The sequence below is a fragment of the Arachis hypogaea genome, chromosome 19 (genome assembly GCF_003086295.3).
Source record: "Arachis hypogaea cultivar Tifrunner chromosome 19, arahy.Tifrunner.gnm2.J5K5, whole genome shotgun sequence".
Lineage (NCBI taxonomy): Eukaryota > Viridiplantae > Streptophyta > Magnoliopsida > Fabales > Fabaceae > Arachis > Arachis hypogaea.
In genome coordinates, this window is record NC_092054.1 from 128843898 (window position 1) to 128857280 (window position 13383).

At 36.0% G+C, this 13383-nt stretch overlaps 1 long non-coding RNA gene across 1 annotated transcript; it reads left to right on the forward strand.

The window, feature by feature from the left end:
• The first annotated feature begins 8362 nt into the window (after positions 1–8362).
• LOC140182049 (uncharacterized) lies at positions 8363–10679 on the forward strand. The gene is made up of 4 exons (XR_011877880.1): positions 8363–8533; positions 8625–8679; positions 8768–8896; positions 10373–10679. It is a non-coding gene; the product is annotated as an uncharacterized lncRNA (long non-coding RNA).
• The last annotated feature ends 2704 nt before the right edge of the window (positions 10680–13383 follow it).

The following is a 13383-nucleotide window of genomic DNA, read 5'->3' on the forward strand; positions in this document are numbered from 1 at the left end:
CGGTTCAGGCTTACCTGATCTATCAGTGCATTATAAGTAGACGGAGTGTCTACTATAATATAGTCCATGCTTACAGTGCATGTTTTTTGACATTTGCCAAAGGTAGTTTGGAGAGTTATGTATCCCAAAGGTTGGATGAGAATTTCTCTTAATCTAAAGAGGGTATCTAAATATGCCTTCAAGTCCTTTTCACTCTAGAGAAGATTAGGTCGTGATCTTTCTTGACTCTTTTTGTAACACTCTAATTAGCCTAAGCCTTACCTCGCGTCGTAAAGTAAAGGTTAATCAAAGGTTATGACAGTTCTAAGCTTTTACATATATTATATAGAAGGAATTAGTAATATCTAGAAGCCTGATGAAGAATATAGCTCAAAATATGGATTTCAAAAGTGCAAAACGTACTAATGGAACTACTGACTTAAAGCATAAGGAACAGGTATAAAATAACAAAACACCATAGTATAATAGTATAGTATCATAAGGCGCTAGCCACGACTCGCGGAGTTTAAGCCGACTAGCCAGATATAGACCATATATGAAACCAGACAGTAAAACAGCTTATACAAGTTTTGTTCTCTCAAATACAAGCCTCTAGGCTAAATAAAATACAAAAGTGAGAGACATATATATATATATATATATATATATATATATATATATATATATATATTCAAAAGGACTCCAAAAGATATCCAGATCCTCCGCTCTTGTCACCAAACAGACAACTCACCGAGGTGCAGGGACGGACTTAGAGGGGGGCGAGTAGTGGCCTCGGCCCCCCCCCCCAAAATTTTTAGAAACTATATTTATATATGAGATATGTATTTTAAAAATAAAAAATATTATATAATTTAGTATTTTTATATGTATTATTTTTCATTATGTGATAGATTTATGTCTTAATTGTTTAATTCACTAATATTTTTCACTTAACTAATTTAATATCATACCCTTAAGTCTTTGTAACTTTCAAATTAGTTTTTATATAATGATCTCTATATTTATTTAAAAAATCATTTATTTATTTTATATTAACATATTTAAAATTTATATTATTATATTAATAATAACTTACGTAGTTATATTTTGGTAATCACATTATGTACTTTAGATATTCTTTTCTTATAAAAAGTACTTATTTTTATTCTAAATTTACGTTGTTGAAAGAAAAACTTATAAAAATATCTTATATCTTATATTCTATAAAGGTATTGTGTCTTTTAAATAATTAATAATTTATTTTCAATTTTTTTAAAATTTTTAAAAAATTAATTTTAATTAATAAGATATGTGATAATTTTTAACTAAACACGCTATAAAGTATTGGCACTTTATAATTTTATAATGTACTATTGATATTGTTATATTTCTTTTATGTAACTATCATATCAAAAATAAAATTATGAAAAAATTTATAATTATATATATATTGATAAATCTTTTAAAAAATTAACTCTAATAATTATATGTTAATTATTTTTATAGAATAAAAAAAATTATCTAAAATTCGGCCCCTCCATATTAAACTTTCTGGATCCGTCCCTGCCGAGGTGGGTTGCGACCTGCATTTGAAAACACAACAGAAATATGGTATGAGAATCGGAGGTTCTCAGTATAGTAACAGTTCCCAGTGATATAGGATATAAGACCCCGGGACGCCAAAGGCAATCCTAGACTCCATATCCATCACAAGATTCAAGCTTAAAGCACTCTAAAACAAAACAGCATAATATGTACTTCCTTAATACAACTTAAGCCATAGTACTATAAAAGGGTAATCTATCTTAGGGAATTTCTACTCTAATCAAACACCGCTGTCCCACAGCCTTCACCAACCGATCCGCCATGCGATCCCATCGCCACTGCTTTCCGAACCTCTTCAATTCCAGTAAAGCACAAGTATATACAATATAAGTAAAACACAAGTAGAGGCATATATAGCAATTAATACAAGTAGCAATTAGACATGTTTAACAGATAGGGAAAATAATATCAAGTCGGCAAAGCATACAAGTAGGTAGAAAATGCATATGATGAATACCTGCCCTACTGGCTGTGATATCACATTATCGGTTCAACTGCCAACCCAACACATTTCTATAGAGATGTTGCCCTTCGGATTCATGGTGTGGGAACCCCGAGATATAGTGCTCGGATCACTATCCAGGGTTTTGCGCCTATACGCTCTGATGATCTGAAGGGATGCGAGCGGGATCTATTGCCACCGACCTCACATCTAAGCGCAAGCGGGACAAACCACCGCCCTTATGCCGCCACCGCTACCTCGTCAGGCAGGATCCAACCTCGGCCCCTGCCGGGCGCATAGCGTCTCATAATCTCAATGAAAAGTGATACAGTGGTTTTTCAAAAACATTTTTAGTACAAGATAGGTCCATCACTTCATTTAGAGTCCTCGACTCCTTTCAACCACTGTTCATACACATTTCAGTTCCTTAATTTCGCATCTCATCCATCAACCATTTCTTCACACATCATCAAATCTTCCCCAGTACAACAGAAACCTAGTACTCCGTTTGCTAACTTTTTTCAAAATAATAGTGTCTAAAACCCTTAAACCATTTCCCATGTTTGAACACCCAAAAGTATGCCCAAGAGTCTTAAAAAGGTGTTATGGAAGCTTACAACCTTGTCGGGAAGGGGAAATAGTTGAAAACAAAGCAGAATTTGAGAAACAGGGCGTGTGTATCCGCACAGGGGTGTGCGTGCGCACGCCCAGGAAATTTTTAAAAGTGTGCGTACGCACAGGGGTGTGCATACGCACAGGTGTCAAAACATAAAAGGGTCTGTTTACTCGCACAACCTGTGCGAGCGCTCCCAACAGACTGGCCTCCCCAACATGTGTGTGCGCACAGGTCTGTGCGTACGCACAGGTTGTAATTTTTCCATTGGTGTGCGTGCGCACAGGCTGTGTCAGCGCTGCAAGTAGACTGCCTGCCTCTGCGTGTGCGGACGCACAGGTCTATGCATGCGCACAGGTCACCATTTACGCAGAGTATGTGTGCGCACAAGGTTGTGCGTGCGCACATACCAAAAAACTCAGAATTCTGTAACTTTGCAGAATTTTCAGATTTTTAACACCAACTTTGCATGATCATAACTTCTTGTACAAAATTCTAAATTTCACAAACTTTATACCGATTTAAAAGGTTTTCAAAGATCTTCAATTCTAAAGAAATTTCCACCAATTTTGAAAACCGAGGCAAAAGTTATGATCAGACAAAGTTCACCAAAATTCTACTTTTACCCAAAATCACAATTTTCATAATTTCTTTGCAAAACACAACCAAAACCAAACCAACCCAGTTCAAACTCCACTTTTCATCATAATCAACCCTCTTTGTCATATTACACCAAATTTACCACATTTTTCCTCATCCACCACATCAACATCAATATATCTCATATGTCAAACTTCATTAACAATTTCCAACTACATTACCAATCAATCAACACCAATATCACATTTATCAACATAATTCACTCCTCAACTTCACAATTCATTTATTTTCATCATGTTACTATTAATCATCATTTCATCAAACATCATCATACAATCACATCCAACAACTCAACAACCATTCAAATCCAATCCTATCATATGGGTCACTAGCCTAAGTGTCCATGAATATTATATACTACATAGAAGAAACCGAAACTATACCTTGGCCGATTCCCAATATAAACCAAATGAGCTTTCAACCAAACCCAACCACCAATATAGCCCCAACAAGCACTAACAAGCTCCAAACTCACAATAATCAAGCTATATACATATAAATCACCACAAAATCAACCTAGGGCTCAACATAAATCAAAGGTTTACAAGAGTTCAAAGCCTCTTACCTCTCCCAACAGATTTGGATGGCAAAACCCAAAGCCAAGCAAGAATTAGAGTGAACCTAAACACCAAGAATCACAAAAACTCACTTCATCAAAAACCCTAGGTACCCAAAATTTTGGAGGGAAGAACTGGAATGATTTCGAGCTTATCTCTAGAGTTTCTTGGATGGATTTTGTAGAGCTTTTCACAAGAAACGCGTAGCCGCTGACGGCACGCAAATCGGAGCTCTATAGCTCAAGATATGAGCTTGGGAAGATTGAGGTGATTAGGGTTTTCTTCTTCCTCTCCTCCCTTTCTCAATTTCTGAAGTGTGTGTGTGTTTATGGGGTTAGGGTTCATTAAATGAACCTTTATATATGTTGGACTTGGGCCCAACTTGGGCCCGGTTCAATCCGTTAGCGTTTTTAGCCCGTTTGGCCCAACTTTGGGCCAAACCTTTAAAATTAACGCCCGATTTTCCATTTCTAATGTTTTTCTAAGGTTTTTTACTGTTTCAACTTTTTCCTGCGCAGCACCGGGCAGACTTGAACCGGTTTAACCGGTTCAACTGTCGGTTCACGATTTTCACGGTTTTTTGCAGAAAACACATTTTCTGACTCGGAAGGACCTATTGAGTCCAAAAATGATGTTTAAAACCTTAAATTCTCACTACAACTTTTCGGAATCAATTTTGGGCAATTTAACCACTTAATTAACCGATTCAATTAATTGCGGTTCTTACACTTTTTACTTTTCAGGTCGGCCTTTAACTTCCTTAGCTTTTCTTCAAGGTCTCTACGATTGTGTAGCTTCTTCCGAAGTTGTTGTTAGGACTTTTATTATCACTCCAACTTGACTTCCAGTTGCTCAAGCCGGCCTTGATGGTCGTAGATGAATCCCATTATCTCAGTCGTGTTTCCTTCTCTCAATCCTTTTGGGATGTGTGCTTGGGAACTTACCCTTAGACCTTGTTTCCTTTTGTTTCTTCCAGGGTCATGATAGATGGGGAGTGCTCGATTATCATTATGATGATCTTCACTCCTAAATCCTGAATCAGACGTAGTGTGTCCATCTTACAGTGAGTTGTCTGCCATTGTCAAAGATCAGACTTTAGGTCTTCGATAACAAAATCAATATTCTGAGGTAATATCTGAAACCAAAATGGATTTGGGCCTATATGTGAGGTCCAGACTCCTTTGGGTACAAAATTTGACTTGTTTGCCAGGATAGTAGTTTGTCTAACGTCCTTACTTGGACGATGATGGGGAGTACCTACAAGGAACTTCGATACTTAAGTTAGCAAGGGGTTTAAAGTAGGTTTTAGTGAATTGGGATGGAGAAATACCTGAATTTGATGGAGTATTTATAGAGGTAGGTGATGACTTGGCCATCACTCATGTATCTTTCCACTTGTAGTAGTAGGTAGTTTCTTCCTCAATATTTGGAAAGTTATCTACGTTGTGGTGGTGGCTGAGCTGTGGATAACATCTGAAGAAGTGCTTAACAAAGTCTTACTTGTCATGCAAGTCAGATTGATATACGGGTTATAAAACCCATGGCTTAAGTAGATCAGGCAGAGTGATCCGTACGCATAGCTAGACTAGTCTGGTGTGATCTTTTGGGCTTCTATGAATCCTCCACAAGATTGGATTAGTTTGTTTGGGTCATGGCTTTAGCTTTGGGTCTTGGTATGAACAATTTCTAAGACTGACCGCTTGCATAGAAAAAATCCTAAAATTTCAATTACACCATAAAACATAATCAAAATTGAAAAAATTGTACCACATTAATCATTCTCTCCTTTTTTTTTTTATCAAATTACTCGTCACACCATGAGTGATCTGACACATTTCTTCTACCATGATGTGTAACTCGATAAAGAGGAGATAAACACTAATATGGTGTAATGTTTTCAATTTTACAGATCTTTATGGTGCAACTGAAATTTCGAAAATCTTTTTAGTATAAGTCGTCAATCTCAATAACCACTTTAAAATGTAACCCTTTGCATTGCAAGATAAAAATTAGATAAAAAAAATATAAATATAGAGATTGAATTTCCATTTGCATGGTAAGATATTCACTATTTATTTTCTATGAAAAAGTCTGGGCCAACTACAATATAAGCCAACTTAACTAATTTTTTTAAGATAGTAAAAATTTTTTTTGTAATATACATATTTTTTAACTAGTTAGCTCCAGATTACTATGCTCCTAATTAGTTTCCTAATAAAATTGTTATGTTTAAAATAATACTATTATATAATGGCAATCAGGGATGGATTTAAAGAGAACTAGTAACTGTCTTGGCCGTCCTCCCAAAATTTTGAACTTTTATATATTATTATAATGAATGCACTATAAAAAATGAAGTTTAATAGAGTAGTGGCAATAAAAGGAGTTGATATATCTTATGTACTAAATTCATCTCTTCATGCATTTGCATTGTTTGTATTTTTTATCTGATTTAGAGCTATTTTTATATTTTTTCAATTACTTTTAACATCTATTATCATATAAAAAGTATTTTAATATTATTTATAATAACATTGTTTTTTTTCTAATTTTATTTGATTGTTTCTTTATCTTTTTATTATTTTTTCTTTTAATTTTTACACTTATTATTATATAAAAATATTTTAATATATTTTAAATTCATATAACAAAATTATTAGTACAATTAATTTTATTATTTTATATCATATTTTTAATAATATAAAACATAAAAATTATAATTTATTGTCACATAAATACTTAACAAAGTAAATTAATTAACAAAATATTTTTTATATTTTATTGAATCTAAAATAAAAATAAATTATAAAGACTAAGATAACTCTTTTATTTAACAAGTATTAATTAATATTTTTTAATTAAAAAATATTAATTATAATTATATCTATTATCAAATATATCACATTATATTTAATTATATAAAATTTTAATTTTTGTCTCTCCACTCTTAAATTTTTGTATTAGTCTCTGATGGAATGGATAATATACAAGAACATTATTTCCGTACAATAATTATGATTATGATGGTTATAAAATTTTAATAAACTTAAAATTATAATGATAATTATAATTTTTTTTATTTGATAATATTTTTAATTTTAAAAATAAAATAAAAAGTGTGAACAAATTAAAAATATTGTTAAATAATAAAAAGACGTGACATTAATATAGTTTCCAAAATGTTATGACCATAGTTATTAGAACTGAACCGGTGATTGAACCGGTCAGGCTATTGGATTATTGGATCATTAGTTTAACCGGTGGATTACTGGTCGAACCGGTTAATCCGGTCACTAGTCAGACTACTGGGTCACTGGATCATTACTCACGTACAGTTGTTTTCATTTGAAGTTGATATTTAAGAACTGTTAGATGATTTGACAAGTTTGACTAAATTATCATCTAACGATTTTCAACTATCAACTTCATATGAAGACAAATGTATGTTAGTCTTTACCTATTATTATATACTACAAGTATTTTTTGAAAAAATAATATTAATAGATATCGTATAATCATGAAAAAATAAATAAATTGTGATTAATAAAATTTTTTTGTTTATATTTTTAATTTGTATTAAATATAAAATTATAGTTAAATAAAATATAATTGATTTAAAAATGAGTGACTTTAAAATTAAAATAAATTGAATATAAGTAAAATAAAACATCCTATATTTATTATAATTTGTGCTTATGTTAGTAAGAAGCATTGCAGCTTGGTGGTCCTATCAACTTTGTTACTTCACGGTGGACTTGCAGAATGCTGGTGCGCCGTAGGTTTGCCTTCAACTACGACCGAACAGTTCGGTCAGACCGATGTTCACCAGGTTTGACCGGTTCACTATGAATTTGACCGGTTCGTACCGGTTCTCTACCTATGCTGGTGCGCCGTAGGTTTGCCTTCAATTACGACCGAGTGGTTCTGTCAGACCGATTTTTGCCAGTTCACTACAGATTTGACTGGTTCGTGCCGGTTCTCTACCTACGCTGGTGCGCTGTAGGTTCACCTTCAACTGCGACTGAGCGGTTTGGTCGGACCGATCTTCACTGGGTTTGATCGGTTTTTAACGGTTCACTACGGGTTTGACCGGTTCGTGTCGGTTCTCTATCTTAAGCGGTTGAAATCTTGGACCGGACTGGTGTTAGATCCGGTTCATTGGATTTTCGGTCAACCGGCCGGTACGGTCCGGTTTTAATAACTATAGTTATGACCATCATAGTATAAATCACCTATTACATTTATAGTAACAAAACTTTTGTAAACCCCGGTTAAATTAGTAGATAATTAGTTAATAAATTATTTTTTAATAAGGAGGATTAAAAATGCGAATATTATATCAAAATAGGGTAGAGCTCATCGAAACGAGAATTTTGACACTAATTTCGAAGAAATCGGTCCAAAAATTAGACCAAACGGACCGAACCGGTTGAACCGAACCCAAATCGGGCCGTCGGTCCAACCGGACCAACTCATTAAAATGAAGCTGAACCCCTTTCTCTCCCTCATTTGGATGCAGCAGCGTGAAACACTTCCAGGGAGGGGAGAAAGCTTCCGTAACTTTACGGTAAATTTCCGATCCCCGTAACTTCTCCGTCCGAGCTCCAATCGCCGCACCGTTTGCGGCCACGCGTCCACCGCGTCGAGCTCTACATTTCTACCGGAACAATTTCACTGGTAACTTGTTTAATCACTCTCAGCCCTCTTTTCTCCCAATTTTCGAATTTTAAGTGGGAATGTTGAATTTCTTTGATTTCTGATGTTTTAGGATCCAATTAGCTTGAGAGAAACGTTCACTCTTGCTTATGTGAAGCTTGGGTAAGGTGAGGATACGATAATTCTATTTTAATTTCATTAAATTTGAGCTTTGAGTATTAAATTGGGTATATATGTATTATGAATGTGTATTAGGTTGAAAATAAATAATTGGAGCTTGAAATTGTGAATACTGGAACTTAGAGGAAGCGGATTAGTTGAGTTTTGAGGGGCTGTTTTGGTTTTGAATAAATAGCTTTGGTCGTTACATGGAAATCGGCTAAGGTATGGTTTAGGTTTCTTACATTTAATATATAATGTTCTGTGAAAACTTAGGCTAGATGACCATAGGATAAGTTGGAATGCAGGTGTATATTTAATATTTAGTAATTTGTCGATGAATATATTTGGTTGAAGTTTATTGGATAATTAGTTTTTAATTTTGGATGGTGAATGTTGTTATGTTAATTTGGAGAGAATTATGGTTGAATGTTATTGTTGATTAACTAATGATTTGGTGAATTATTGATTTGAGGTATAACTATTGTGGAGGTTGTTGTGATAATGAGGTATTTTGTGTTAAAAGCCTAGGATTTGTGAACTATGATCCTTAGTTGAATTTTGGTTGTTGGATTTGAATATTGTATGAGTTTAATTGTTGATTTGAGGTAGATTTATTGTGGTGGTTGTTATGATGATGAGAAAGGGTATGTTGAATTGAAAAGAATACAGGTTTGGACCCAAACAGGGTGGCAAAGTCCGAGTTTTAGAGGAGATGCTGCCGAAATTTTATAAAAATTAGAGATTTTGTTTATATGATTATTTAAAAAGATTTAGATTTAAAGGTTATATGGTTTGATTTTGAGTTATTAAGAAAATGAGCATGTTTTTAAGTTTAGTTCATTTGGAAAAGAATGAATTATGTTTTGAATTGGAACTATTGATGGACGGAATGAGAGGTGTGATAATGAAGGATAATGATTGAATATGATTGACATATAATGATGAATGAGATGTGATTGAGAATGATGTGGATGTTGATGAATTTTAATTGAATTATTTATATGGCTTATGAATTTGAATAATCTGAGATACGAGATTCCCTGGATTAAGTGCCGTGGCTTGCCACCACGTGTACCAGGTTGAAAACTCGATACTCTGTTGACCCTACGACGTAAGTGTGACCGGGCACTATATAAATTCCTGGGAATGTTACCCCCATTGAGCAATATTGATTATTTGAGAAAAATCTATGCATAGACTCTTGGGGATGCACGTCGGGGGACAGTCTAAGGACAATTCAGACTTGTCGGGTTGGCTGGATAACCGACAGATGAGCCTCATCAGCCATAGGACAGGCATGCATCATATGCATATTACTTGAATTACTTGCTTGTGCTCTAATTGGGTGTGCCTATCTGTATTTTCCATGCTAAATGTGTATTTGTTACCTGCAGTAGTTGTAACCTTCTTGTGTTTGCTTTTATCTGTCTATTTGTCCGTGAAAATGCATGATGGAGTTGGAGGTATGGAGGAATGGCAATATAGGACTTAGATTTAAGGTTAAGTTAAGTTAGGATTAAATATTTTTAGGAAACCACCTTTTATGGCTTCTGTTTAATACTTTAAGCTCTATAATCTGAGTGTCGGCGTTTTAGGATTGCCTCTGGCATTCCCAGGACCTTATATATTATGTGTGTGGCACCTTTACCATACTGAGAACCTCCGGTTCTCATTCCATACTATGTTGTTATTTTTCAGATGCAGGTCGAGAGGCATCTCGTTAGGCGTCTGGACTCTTGAAGCGGAGTGGTTACTGGGATATTTTGTTATACTATGATGTATATATATGTACTTAGTTTTCTCTCCGCATGACTTATTCTTTTTGATCCTCTTAGAGGTTTATGGAGAGGCAGGATTGTGTATATGTACTTTTGGGTTTTGGATATGTATGTATATATATGTGTAAATATTCTCCGGCCAGTCTTGACTTCGCAGGCTGAGTTAGGAGCTTGGTATTTTGTATCTTTGGCACTCTATTCCCACTTCTGTTAGCTTATGTTTGATAGTTATGGTTTTCTTAGCACGTAAGTTAACTCGTTCCTTGAGCGTTGCGCCTTTATTGTGCGATTTTTATTTCCCCCTTTTCTTCAAGGCTCCTAGCATATTATAACTCTTCTGCTATTATATGTACTTATTTTATTTTAGAGGTCGTAATACCACATCACCTCTGTTTTACGACTTAAGCGTAAAGCTTTGTGTGGTAGGGTGTTACAACTTTGCTTTTAATTTTTCTTTCATTCTTGATCATAGAGAAATATAGATTATATTATAAAGTTATAAGATGAATATTAGCACCTTCTATTAGACTATTTTGATGTGGTTGCAGGAACTAGCACTGGTGGCCTCATTGCACCTTATAAACATCGTCAGGGTTGAGCATTAGACCGTCCAAGAAAGAAAATCGGTGAGAACCAGTTTGATTCGGTTGGATTTTGCAAAAATTGATGAACCAACAGATTTGAGAAATTCGGATCGATTCGGTATTATTATTTTTTTAAACCCTCCACCCTAAACGACGTACGTTTCAATTTTTTTTAAATCCTAGCTGAACGAAGCCCCACCCAACTCCTAGCTCTTTCACTCACTCACACTATCTAGTCTCTAATACGGCACACCATAGACACCGGCAGAGCTGGGAGCTCACCTTGGTTCACTCCCACTGCATGCTCACAGCCGTCGCTGCACCTCTCGCCAGATCTTCTGTGTCGTGAGCTCTCGCCAGATCCTCTTGTATTTTTTCATTTTTAATCTGTTCATAAAAAAATGTGATTTGATTAGTTTAGTTTTTAATATGTTCAAAACATAATTATCAAACCCGGCTCGACCTAGCCAGTTCGACCGAAAATTCGGTTATTTGGTCACTTGGCCGGGCCTAGGGGTGGAAACAGGCCAGGCCATGCTAGGCTTTGTTCTTAGCAGGCCTGGCCTGTCATGTAGTTATTTGGCCTGCGCCTGGCCTGCGGCCTGTTATAGGCTCTTTATAAAGTACTACGCCTGGCCTTTTATTCAGTTTGGCCTGGCCTGAATCCTGTAAAAAGGCCTGATATTTTTTTTTTACAAAAATAAAAATATTTATATATAATATGTCATATTTAATATTTACAAGAATTTTTAATCTTTTAAAGTATTTAAAATATACAAAAATATTTATAATAGAATATAATAAATTTAAAATATCTCATTATTTTGTTAATAATAAAAAATTATTTATATATTTAATTATGTTTTAACAGGCCCAGACAGGCCTGAAAGGCCAATAAGACTAATTAGTGAGTCTGGCCTGACCTATTAACATATTAAGACTTTTAAAAGAGTCTGAGCCTGTGCCTTTTTTATAACAGGCCAGGCTGCAGGCCCCTGACAAGCCGCCTGATCTTTTTTCACCCCTAGCCGGGCCGAGCCACTCATTTGACCGCTTAAGCATTGGACTTAGTAAAAATTGGGACGACACGGACGGGTTTTGATAAAAGTTGGTGACCCGACCTGTTTATATAACCTGAACTAGGTCATGTTTAATTTTTTTCAGAAGATTGAAAACGGCGTCGTTTCACCTTAGTTCACCGCCATTGCATGCTCGCCGTCGTCGTCGTCGTGCCTCTCATCGGATCCTCCGCATTGTGTGCTCGTGTCTAGCCGATCCTCCGTGTGAGCTTTGTTGCTCGCGGCTCTCTCACTTCCACGTTTGCTCGAGCGGTGCTTCCTCCGTTGCATCTCTCCCTCCTCGCATCCCTGCTCAAGCTTTGTCGTCTCTCGTGTGTTCATTGCCAGCGGTCTTGCTTTCTATCCCTCATATGCTGCTAGTTCCCCGCATTGTAAACATAAGGAGAAGGACTGCCGCAATGCCGCCAGCTTATTCGCGTCACATTCTTACTCCTTCTCCTTCATACTCTGTTCGTTGGAAGACCACCCCGAAAATTATTTAATCGACTGAAAACTCGGTCACCCAGTCACCTGGCCGGGCCAAGCCACTCTTAAGCATTGGACCCGATAAAAATCGGGCAGACACGGATGGGTTTCGATAAAAATCGGTGACCTGACAGGTTTATATAACCCGAATCGGGTCATTTTTTTAGAAGATTGAAAACAGCGTCGTGTCACTTTAAAACACCACCCCTCCCTTGCGTGCCCTAATGCTAATCACCCATGGTTCTAAAAATCGAACTGGACCAGCCGGTCCAACCGGTCTAATCTTGAACCGACAGCAATTACGGTTTAGTTAACCTTTAGAAATTATTTGTTAGAAAATCGTTGAAGAACCGCTAAACTGGACAAAATCTGGCCGGTTGGACCGGATTAGGAACCAGCCGGTTTGAAGTAAACGGTGTCGTTTACTCGTTTTTGGCTTAACACTCGAGCAGCTCTCTTCATCGATGTTCTAAAAACCAAACTGGACCGGTCAGTCAAACCGGTTCAACCGGGAACCGGCATGAAAAACGGTCCGGTCCTCCTCTTAAAATCACCATCCTCCAAACCGTTGGTTAACCGCTGATAGGGCTGGCAATTGGTAAGGTAGGGTAGGGTTTGGACTCTATCCTAACCCTACCTGCGGGTTGAAAATTTTATTAAAACTCTACCCTACCCTACCCGCGGGTTGAGAATCTCTCAACCCTAACCCTACCCGCACCCTAAAGTTCTAAACCCTACCCTACCCTACCATACCCGCAGAAATATCAAATTTTTTCAAAGTAAATATAAAATTCAATCATTTC